General features: G+C 32.1%; 1 non-coding gene across 1 annotated transcript; it reads left to right on the forward strand.

Annotated features, from left to right (window-relative positions):
• The first annotated feature begins 2,757 nt into the window (after nt 1-2,757).
• LOC148608014 (5S ribosomal RNA) lies at nt 2,758-2,876 on the forward strand. The gene has a single exon (XR_015915741.1). It is a non-coding gene; the product is annotated as a 5S ribosomal RNA (ribosomal RNA).
• The last annotated feature ends 8,549 nt before the right edge of the window (nt 2,877-11,425 follow it).

Raw genomic sequence — 11,425 nt, forward strand, 5'->3', positions numbered from 1 at the left:
TTTCTCTCCGTCGTATCGAGGGAGTGTATTTAAACAAAAGTAACAGTTCGGAAAAATGAAAGACTCTGGTTTAAGAAGAGAAATACGTGCACGTGACCTTTTACGAAGGAATCAATTAAATCAAAGTTAGAGAAAGATGTAGTAACTTACAAGCGACAGAGAAATAAAGTTAACTATATGAATAAAAGAGCAACTTGGCAATTTTATTTTGAAAAATGCAGGAAACCCCAAAAGCTATTTGAAAATAATGAAAATGCTATCGGAATCGGGTAAAGCTACTACTAACATACAAGAAATGTATGCTTCTAATTAAACATTTGTGTTCTGTTTCAGAATTGGATGACGAAAATCATTAGTCAGCACAGCAAATAATCATCTTTCGGATATCAGGATTGAAGAATAAGAAATAATTGATTTTATCCATATTCTGATACCAGATTAAGCATCGGGTCCCGATATTATTAGCCACAGAATGCTTAAATTATATCCTGAAAAAAATTGCAATCTCCATGAAAATAACTTTCAACTAGTCAATTCCCATCTAGCTGTAAGACGGCTAATGTGATGGCAATATTCAAAAAGGGCGATCTAACTACAGGCCTATTTCATTAATAAGCTGTGTTGGCAAAATAACAGAAAGAGTAACCAAGGGAACCAAACTCCAGCGGAAACAAAAAATGCAACCCAGGGACAAAGACCGGACACGGAAAACATACAATCACAACAAAGAACACAAAGTAACCAAAACGACATATACAAAACAAAAAAAGTAAATGAGCAACTCGGACCACTGAAAACTGAGAGCATGGACCAGGTGCAGCGGTAGGGTAAGAAAAGATTTCGAATATATTTGTAACCGTCTTCATGGTAACAAGTTAATTTATAGTTATCAGTCTGGGTTTATGCCAAAACATTCCAGCGTTCATCAGTTGATATAAATATATAACTGTATTCTTAATTCTTTAGAGAAGAAAGATATTAACTGTTTTGTTTTCTGTGATTTTTCAAAAGCTTTCGACAAAGTACGACATAGGAGATTAATGCATAAACTAAAATCTTATGATATTCAAGGAGATATTCTGAATATATAAATGGTTTCAAAGCTAACTGAGTGACAGGATATAAAAGGTCGTTCTAAATTCAGCAATCTCGCCAAAAAGTCATCTGCTTCAAGGTTTAGCACTTGGATCTCTTGTTTAATTATTTGTCGTTTTTATTAACGATATAGCTAATAATCATAGCTCTTTATGCAGATTTTTTTGCAGATGACACATTATAAAACTACTCTGATTGCGATAGTGAAAAAATACAACGGTCATTAGTCGTGATTAATGATTTGGATAAATGTCCAAAAACTTGGCTCATGACTTATAATGTTATTCTCTAATAGCGAAATACCGATGTTTCAGTTTTCTCTAGAGTTGAAATTCGAATTGAAAATCATCATAAACACCTAGGTATTATATTCACTAGTGATGCAAAGTGGTCCATACATATTGAAAATATAATAGCTAGTGCAAAAAGCATAACAATGTAGTACGAAAATGTAAATTCCAACTGAATCGTTATATCTTGAAAAAACTATATTCATCTTATATTCACCTTACATCCGACCATTATTAGAATATGTCCCAGAAGTATAGGATAACTTTAGTTCTTTACTCACTGGAAAACTATCTAGAGCAAACCCAAACGAAGGCGGCTAGATTTATAACTCCGTCACCGGTGTTTACAAAAATTGAAATCATATATAAATAAGTAAATTGGTAACCATTAGAAGAACGTCGAAAACGAAAACAATTACAAAATTACAAAACTACTTTGCTCTCTATCTCATGTTTAGTTACACTCATCATAATAATGTATAGTTCATATATTGTTTGAGCATGCTTTCGTATTCTATATTTTTGTATATTCATTTACTATATATCGGAAAGTTCTAAATAAGAATGATTTACCTTTATCCAATCATTTTGTTTCGAGCAAATAAAACATGCTTTTTTTAATTTTGTTTAGTCAAACTTAAAGAAGTCGACGAAGGAAAAACTAGCCACTGAACTGAATGACTCAACATTTCAAATCGTTAATTCTTCGTATTAGTGTAGAAACACATTTACTTTCGTGAATTAGTTTATAATTATATGTGAAAGTTTAAAAAATACATTATGAACAATTTAGATAAGCTTTGAAGCCGATTTTAAGAATAAGTAAAAAAAAAACGAAAGACACTGTTTCTTACCATTATGTACGTAATCGAGAGAAAAGATGATTCCATCTCCACCATAAGGACATTTTTGTCATAATAATGTTGGATCCAATCTTCTGAATCATATAGAACACAGCATTGGCAATGTCTTGCTGTTAAGCATATTAATACCGGAGACAAAACTCAGTATGCGGTCTAAAATTTTATAGATCTAGAAGTTTGGTTGATAACCTTCTTTCTTTTCCCGTATGCTATCATCAAGTTATACAATGCAATATTTTTAATTCAATAATAAAGACAGAGCAAAAGTGACAAAAGTGTGTGTGCTTCAACTATCATATAAAACAGAGCATTGGCAATACTTTCAACAAAACACTTTTTGTTTGTTTCTAACTTGCTTCTTTGTATGTTTGCTAGCTGGATTTTTTTTATTGAAAGATTTGCAAAATTAAAGTCGAAAAGGTCATGATCTAAATTTTTGCCAAATTGAGTAAAGAAAGCCAGCTTCCGGTGATTCGAAGCTTTATATGTGCTTATTTTAATAAACTAGTGTCTACGACCATATCACGTTGAAAGCACCGGTTCTCGTCTGATCACCGAAGTTAAGCAACGTCGAGCCCGGTTAGTACTTGGATGGGTGACCGCCTGGGAATACCGGGTGCCGTAGACAATACACTTTTTGTTTGTTTCTAATTTGCTTCTTTGTATGTTTGCTAGCTGGATCTTTTTTTTTCTTTTTATTGAAAGATTTGCAGAATTAAAGTCGAAAAGGTCATGTTTTATCTTTTATGTTGATAAATTTGAAAGAACAGATGTTGTAAAAAGTGTACCTCCGACGGGACTCGAACCCGCAATCCCCGGCTTAGGAGGCCGGTGCCTTTTTTTTTTTTTTTATCTTTATTAAATTTAATCATCAATTGTATATCACAGATATCTTCATCATATTAACATCAAATCACAATTGTCCATATTACAATCTGGAACTGAAAACAATCATGTTCACAATTGTCTATATTATCGAAATATCGCAGCACTTCATTCGAAAGAATTTAATTATATATCACACACACGTCGTATTTTCTCGACAATAATATCAACCATTCATTTTTTTTAAACTTTTCAAAATTTTACATAAAATTTAAAAACGAAATATAACAAGTGTGTACTTTACGATGTTAAGATTGTTTCTTTTTATACAATATATCAGTTATTACTATAGTCCAGTAGTTGAAAACTGGGCTGGAAATCCAAGCCCTCATTATTAACTTGGGTATTAAGTTATAACTAAATATATTAAATAAATACAAAAACAACACTCAACCCGAAAGCACTCACTCGTATACTAAAAGTTTATTGGCTCTTTAAGAAATTTTCCATCTTTTCAATCCCTTCCTCCACTGATTCGTTGTAAAACGTAGTATTCCGCACATCATCAAAGTCTTCCTCTATATTCTTCCTTAAATATTTCCAATGATGGACAGAGCGATCGATTATGATTGTTTCTTTTTTCCACATACAGTAGTGAAGAATACTCATTGTTCCCGGCAAAAATGCTTATAATACACTACCACTTCCACTACAAAATTTGATGACTATTTTATCTAATTCTAACGCCTGTGTATTGTCTAGTTTGTTATGTGTATTCACTCGCGAGTTATTCAGTTCTTTTCAAGATGGTTCAACGGGTTTATCAATTGTCACCTTTTTACACGCGCTTTCAATTATTGATAAACCATCGCAACGTTTCATGCTTGACTGCTTTTTATTGTTCATTTGTCTTACAGGTGATTTAACTACTTGGGGCGAGGATCTACGCGGGGTATTCTTTAACTTTTCCGCAACTGATACATCCATTTCCGAGCTCGAATTGGAATCATCATCGGAGGAATCAGTCTCACTTGTCAAATTCTCTACATTTACATTTTCAGCAACGTTGTTCTTTGTCGCAATAAAGTCATCGTATCGTCTCTTATCACTCCTCCGCGTTGCACTAGATTTGTCTCGCTTTGCCTCGTTGTTTCTCCAAATCAAGCTTATTCTCATTTTTCCATTCTGCTCAATGGACGTCCAAGAAAAATCACTATATTGTTCATTTGCAACGTTCAACAAAGCTAGCAAAGTTTTTGGGAGATTATCCATTTCTAATTAACGAAGAGATTGTATCTCCCATACAGACCCTCAACGGGAATTTAGAGTACACCAAAATTAGTCTAAAAACGCAAATAACGCATCAAATTGTCAATCTGACTTACATTCTGTGAAATAAAGTCCTATTGTTACAAAGTTCGGCTGGAAATTCCAATCCAAAAACACAATAACGAGTTATATCCACAATTTATATCAGAAAAGACAAAAAGGCGTCCGACATGATTGGCGTACTCGACTGGTTCCACCGCCTGGGAATACCGGGTGCCGTAGACAATACACTTTTTGTTTGTTTCTAATTTGCTTCTTTGTATGATTGCTAGCTGGATCTTTTTTTTTTCTTTTTATTGAAAGATTTGCAAAATTAAAGTCGAAAAGGTCATGTTTTATCTTTTATGTGGATAAATTTGAAAGAACAGATGTTGTAAAAAGTATACCTCCGACGGGACTCGAACCCGCAATCCCCGGCTTAGGAGGCCGGTGCCTTTTTTTTTATCTTGATAAAATTTTATTCACAGTAAAACATCATATAAAAGAATTATTGGGCTAGTCTCCCAATAATTCACATATCACAGATCACAAATTTTCCTTAAATTACATTGACAGTATATATATGAATAAGTATATTTAAAAGTCTATCACAACATTTTCATCAGAGATGCGCAGAACAGGATTGTCATTCAAGTAATATTTTTGAAACAAAGAAAAGTTCTTTTTCTGTATATAATACATGTAAGCATAATTAACATGCTTTTGAAGAACAGATTTAAAATAAGAAATAATGTGCAAAACTTTCTCATCTTTCATGACTAAATTTCTTCTCTTTACAACACAAAACCTTCTAACAGATAAAGCAGTATTAACAAAATAAAAGTTAACTTTTTTATCTTTCTTGAGTAGACCGAAATAACATAGAAAATTAAAGTCTAACATATTGATAAAGCTAGCTGAACTATTACACAATATATTATGTAAAAAGTCTTTAAAAAAGTCATTGAATCGAGTCAAACATCTACACGAAATTATAAGATGTTCTAAGTCCTCATGCATATCATCACAAACTGGACACAATGAATCATCAGTAATGCGACATCTCAATAACCTCTCCTTAGTAAATAAAACTCTATGAAATATTTTAAATGATAACTTAATCCAATCACTTGGTAAAAATGGAAAGTTCAAAATTGTTTGGACTTTTTGAGTATCAAAATCAGAACACATCTCACACCAATATTTGACAGCATTTGGTTCTTTTGATAATGATTTCAACAACATAGAATAAAACAACTTTGTTGTACTAGGAAAAGAGTACTTTCTATTATTAACATTACAATCTATATTCAAACTGAGATTTCTACGAACATTTTCATTATTTTCTACTAAAATTTTACATTCATCAGGAATACATTGTTTTGTACATTGTACTACCTTAATAATCTTAGCAGCAAATACCTGTGGAAACTTTTCAGAAACAATATCTTGAACAAACTCATCTCTCATGAATCCCTTTTTACATTCAAATGCTAAATCTTTCACTTTAATAATGCCTGCATCTATAAAAGTCTTGATATACAGCATATTACCATTATTAGTAATCAAAGGATTATTGAACAGAGGCAGGTCAAATACATTATTCAAATTGATATCAATTTCAATATAATCACGTATCTTTCCCCAAGCAAACAGCATACATTTATAAAAATCGGGTAAACTCCCCAACTGTCTCTGCTTAAATTCACAGAACAAAATCTCAATACCAAGTTTCATATCTTGTAATTTGGAAAAGAAATAAGTACAAAGATGCTTCCAAACAGCACAATACTCTACATCTAACAAACGACTTAAAAATTTAAGTCTAAAAGCATACATCTTATGTAAAATTTCTGAAAAGTTCAAACCTCCATCTAGTATTCTATTAATAACAACATCATAAGCAACCAAAGATGGTTTATCATTCCACAAAAACCCGATGCACAATTTCTTTATATCTAAATAGCATTTTTCTGGTATATTAACTACCATCAGAGTATACCAAAGTTTGCTCATTAAAAGAGTATTTATCACAGTTACTCTACCATGTATTGACAATTGTCTCATTTTCCAAAGATTCAGTATTTTTGAAATAGACTGCACTTTGCATTCCCAATTCAGACTATCACATAACTTTTTATCCTTGCCAATCCATATGCCTAAAAGCTGTAAAACCCCATCACACTCTTTAATTTTCCAAGCATCTAAATCATTTTTTGATATTTTTCTAGTACCCAATGCCAAAATTTCAGATTTATCTTTATTTAATTTTGCCCCAGATGCTTGTTCATACAATTGTAAAACATTAAATGATTCAGTTACTGAAGTTTTGTCAGACAATATCAATGTAGTGTCATCAGCATGTGAAAATATTTTTTCTTCAATATTCACAACAGGAATGTTAATACCTTGAATCCTATCATTCCTTTTGATCATTATACTTAAAGGTTCAGCAACTAAAACATACAATAAAGCAGATATTGGGCAACCTTGTTTAACAGAGTTTGCCAATGGAAAATATTTGGATAGGAAACCATTGCACTTGACAGTACTAAAAATATCTGTATAAAAAAAAATTATCCAAGATATAAATCTCTCCCCAAAACCAAATTTTTGTAAAACCGAAAAAAGATATTCATGCCCAACCCTGTCAAAAGCCTTTTCCTGATCTAACTTTAACAAATAACATTCTAGATTATCCATTTCAACCAAGTCAATTATGTCTCTTACAGTAACAGTAGTATCAGAGATGTCTTTACCTATTATACAACAACTCTGAGTTAGTGAAATAATCTTTGGAAGTACAAATTTAAACCTATTTGCCATGACTCTTGCTAATATTTTATAATCTACATTCAATAAACTGATAGGTCTAAAATTTTTCAAGTCAGTTTTGTCACCTCTATTTTTATAAATTAGGTTAATCATTCCATACCTCATAGACCTAGATAAAACTTTATTCTCTTCAACTGTATCATAAATATATTTAAAAACATCTTTCAACTCATTAAAAAAATATAAATAAAACTCCACCGTGAGTCCATCAGGACCAGGTGTTTTTCCTTGTTTCATACCTTTTATAGAGGTTTTTATTTCTTCAATATTAATTTCCTCATCACATTTTTCAACATCACAAACGTCAACATTGACGTTAATACAATCTAACATTTTATCAATTGCTTCATAATCAGTTTGTACACAAGAAAATAGCCTTTTATAAAAACTATAAATAACATCTAAAATTTCAGCAGTTTCACTGACAACATTACCATCACAATTTTTTAAACCATTTCTCATATTTCTATTCTGTCTATGTTTCTCTAAATTCAAAAAATAGGCTGTATTTTTATCACTTTCTAATGAATATTGACATTTGGATCTTATAACAGCACCATTACATCTATGTTTTTTCTAAACCTTCAAGTTCCTCTTTCAACTCTAAATATTTGACATGATCTATATCATTACCACAAGCAGCCTTTATTGACAATTCTTGTAACTTATTCTGTATTCTATAATAATCTCTATATAACTCTCTCTGTTTTTCTTTACCATAGAGTTGACTTGTTTTCTTGATTTTATATTTCAAATTATCCCACCAAATTAATGGATGTGAAAAATAAAAATCTGAACCAATTTCATCAAGTAAGATATTTCTAATTTTTTCAACAAAAAAATCATCACTCAATAAGGACTTGTTAAAAATCCAAACACCAGGTCCTTTTTCAACTTCAGAAAAATCTAATTTCATACTAACAATAGAATGATCACTAAAAGATGTATCATTGTAAAAAACATTCTTTATAAATGGTTTTAAATTACAAGAAACTAAAAAATAATCAATTTTACTTTGAGTTAAAAAACTTTGTACAACTTGTTTTCTTGAAAAAAATTTAACACCTACGTTTCTATCTCTCCATACATCAGATAAACCTTTTTTCATTTATCAATTCAGTCAGACATTTTAAAGATCTGTCAGCATAAAAAATAGTTTTCCCACGTTTGCCTAAAGGGGAAAGAGTGGTATTATAATCACCTGCTATTATAATAAATTCATCTCCATATATTTTACTTTTACAATCATTGAAAAAATTACACTTTTCACTAACATTATTTGGAGCATACAAATTAATTATGTCCAAACTTTTGTCAAGAATTTTACCTTGTATATGAACTAATCTTCCACATACACTCTCACAAACTTTAAAAACATTTTTCAACCTTTTACTTACAAGAATGGCAACCCCTTTCCTATTACAAATGCTATTACTGGCAAAAATCTCACCATCCCATACAGTTTTATCAATTTGAATATCCTCATACAATTTATCAGTCCAAAATGTTTCCTGTAAACAAACAACGTCATATTTTCTTTCAATACATAATGCAAAAATACAATCCCTTTTATTTTTGTCACACAAACCATTACAATTAAGGCTAATGAAGTTAAAAGTAGCCATCACAAAACAAAAGTTCATAACTAATGACACATTCCACTCCATTGTTACTTCATTAACTTATTTTTAACATTTGACAATCTAGCTTCCTTTAAATTAGGCTTAATCTGAAATTTATTTCGCCTTTTGATACCCAAGTAGGATTTTTTCTTACCCACAACAGTAAACTCATCACCACTCGCCAACTGACAATCACTTGTCAATGAATGAGTGTCCATTTCAAAATCATCCAAAGTATCACAAGTACTATGGCTGACTCCTCCCTGGCTTTTGATTTTATCCTGAGAGGAGACAGTATTTTCTATATTAGACATATGATCAATATCTTTAACATTATTCTCAGATACACCAGAGACATCATTAAATTCAACCAAATTAACATGGCTAACATCTACATTATTAGTAAGATTGTCATGATCGATTTCTGATTCTACTTTTTCTTTATCTTCACCACTTACAATATCTTCAACACCATGAACCATGTCACAAACATCTAACACCTCAGAAACGTCATCACCATCCACTTCATGATTCTCTCCATCGTGACTAGCACCGTCACATTCATCAATACACTGGCTAGCAACACCATTCGGAACATCATCTGTGATATGGCTAGCAACACCATTATCACCATTCGCTATCGGTTCAACAACCGCCTCCACAGTTGTATGGGTAGCATCGCCATTAGTGTCAACATGACTGACATCATCACGACAACGGGAATGAACACTACTGACAACATTTTCACATCTTCTAGTGTTCTGTGCCCATTCATCATCTTCAGAAACATCACTTGAATCATCATTTTCTGTATGAAACATTCTGTCACTTGAATGTTGAATGTCATGATCCTTAAAAATGCCTGAGTAGGAATCATTTTGGAATTCTGTACATGAATTACCCACGCCTGTCTTCCTCAAGGTTTCACACTTACAGTTCTCCTTCTTGTAAAAGCAGAAAGAACACTTATTTTTCAAGCATTTCCTACTAATATGACCTTGCTAGCCACATTCAAAACACTTGAAATCAGGACAATCTTTATATATGTGGTTCGGGCTAAAACACCCATGGTACACTCTAACTTGATGATCATGGATTACACGATAGTATGCAGTTTCTTTTTCATTCACTGAGAACTTCATCGAGTAGGGGATGGATTTCATGTTAGGCGGAAGGTTTGCCTTAAATACTCTTGTTCCATCATAAATATAGTTTTTCGACTTCATCTTATGTTTTTTAATTGGTGACACCACTTCAACTCCAATTTTTGAAAATCTTTCAATAATTTCAGCATCAGTAACATACATACTCAAGTTGAGTATTGAAACATATCTGAAGCTGGATTCTAATTCAGTCACTTTAAATGTTTTACCACTGACTGATAAATCACCAAGAATTGGTTCCATCATCTGCCTCTCTCTAAATACAACTTCATATCCACTGCCGGTCTTTGGCACACATGCTATAACACTTCCTCTACCACATTTCAATTCAATTTCATCAATTACTGAATCAGGTTCTACTTTCCCAAAACCTTCAAGTACACATGAAATTAAAACAGTTTTCTCCTTTGAAAATTCATTTTCAACATTAAAAGACTTTCTATTGGACCTTTCTGGTCCACTTCTTTCAAAGTTCGCCATTAGTTCTTAGATAGATCTCCAGAAAAGAATCGAGCGCACCTTTCCTCCCCCTTTTTCCTGCTACGAAAAAGCAGGAAAAGGGGATATAAAACGAATATTTATATGGAAACTATTATCACTTTAAAGCAAATATCATCTAACAATGTTCAGGAAATATTTACACACAAAAATACGGCGAAGAACTCACCAAACAAAGAAAAATTCTCGGACGACACAATGTTTACATCCTGCAGATGATGCATCCAAAAACCGACCAGTTAAGCAACGTCGAGCCCGGTTAGTACTTGGATGGGTGACCGCCTGGGAATACCGGGTGCCGTAGACAATACACTTTTTGTTTGTTTCTAATTTGCTTCTTTGTATGTTTGCTAGCTGGATCTTTTTTTTTCTTTTTATTGAAAGATTTGCAAAATTAAAGTCGAAAAGGTCATGTTTTATCTTTTATGTGGATAAATTTGAAAGAACAGGTGTTGTAAAAAGTATACCTCCGACGGGACTCGAACCCGCAATCCCCGGGTTAGGAGGCCGGTGCCTTTTTTTTTCTCTTGATAAAAGTTTATTCACACAAATATATTTACATGTAAAAGAATTATTGTGCTAATCTCTCACTAATTCACATATCACAGATAACAATTAATAATATCATGTATGTTAAGTTAATCTTCCATATCATATAGTGGCTTGCATACTAAAAGTCAATCACAACATTTTCGTCACAGATACGTAAAACAGGATTTCTTTTCAAGTAGTATTTTTCAAACAATGAAAAGTTTAGGAGGCCGGTGCCTTATCCATTGGGCCACGGAGTCTTCCACGAAAGACGTCTTTAAATATGAAAAAAAAAAAGGAAATGAATACGAAAATTGTGTATTATAATAGCTGAAATTGCATTGATACGATCCATATAGTTTTTTGGTATATGGGGAGTCGACTGGTATATAATA

This window comes from Perna viridis, chromosome 9, assembly GCF_037379345.1.
Source record: "Perna viridis isolate PV_CMFRI_1.1 ecotype Kerala chromosome 9, ASM3737934v1, whole genome shotgun sequence".
Lineage (NCBI taxonomy): Eukaryota > Metazoa > Mollusca > Bivalvia > Mytilida > Mytilidae > Perna > Perna viridis.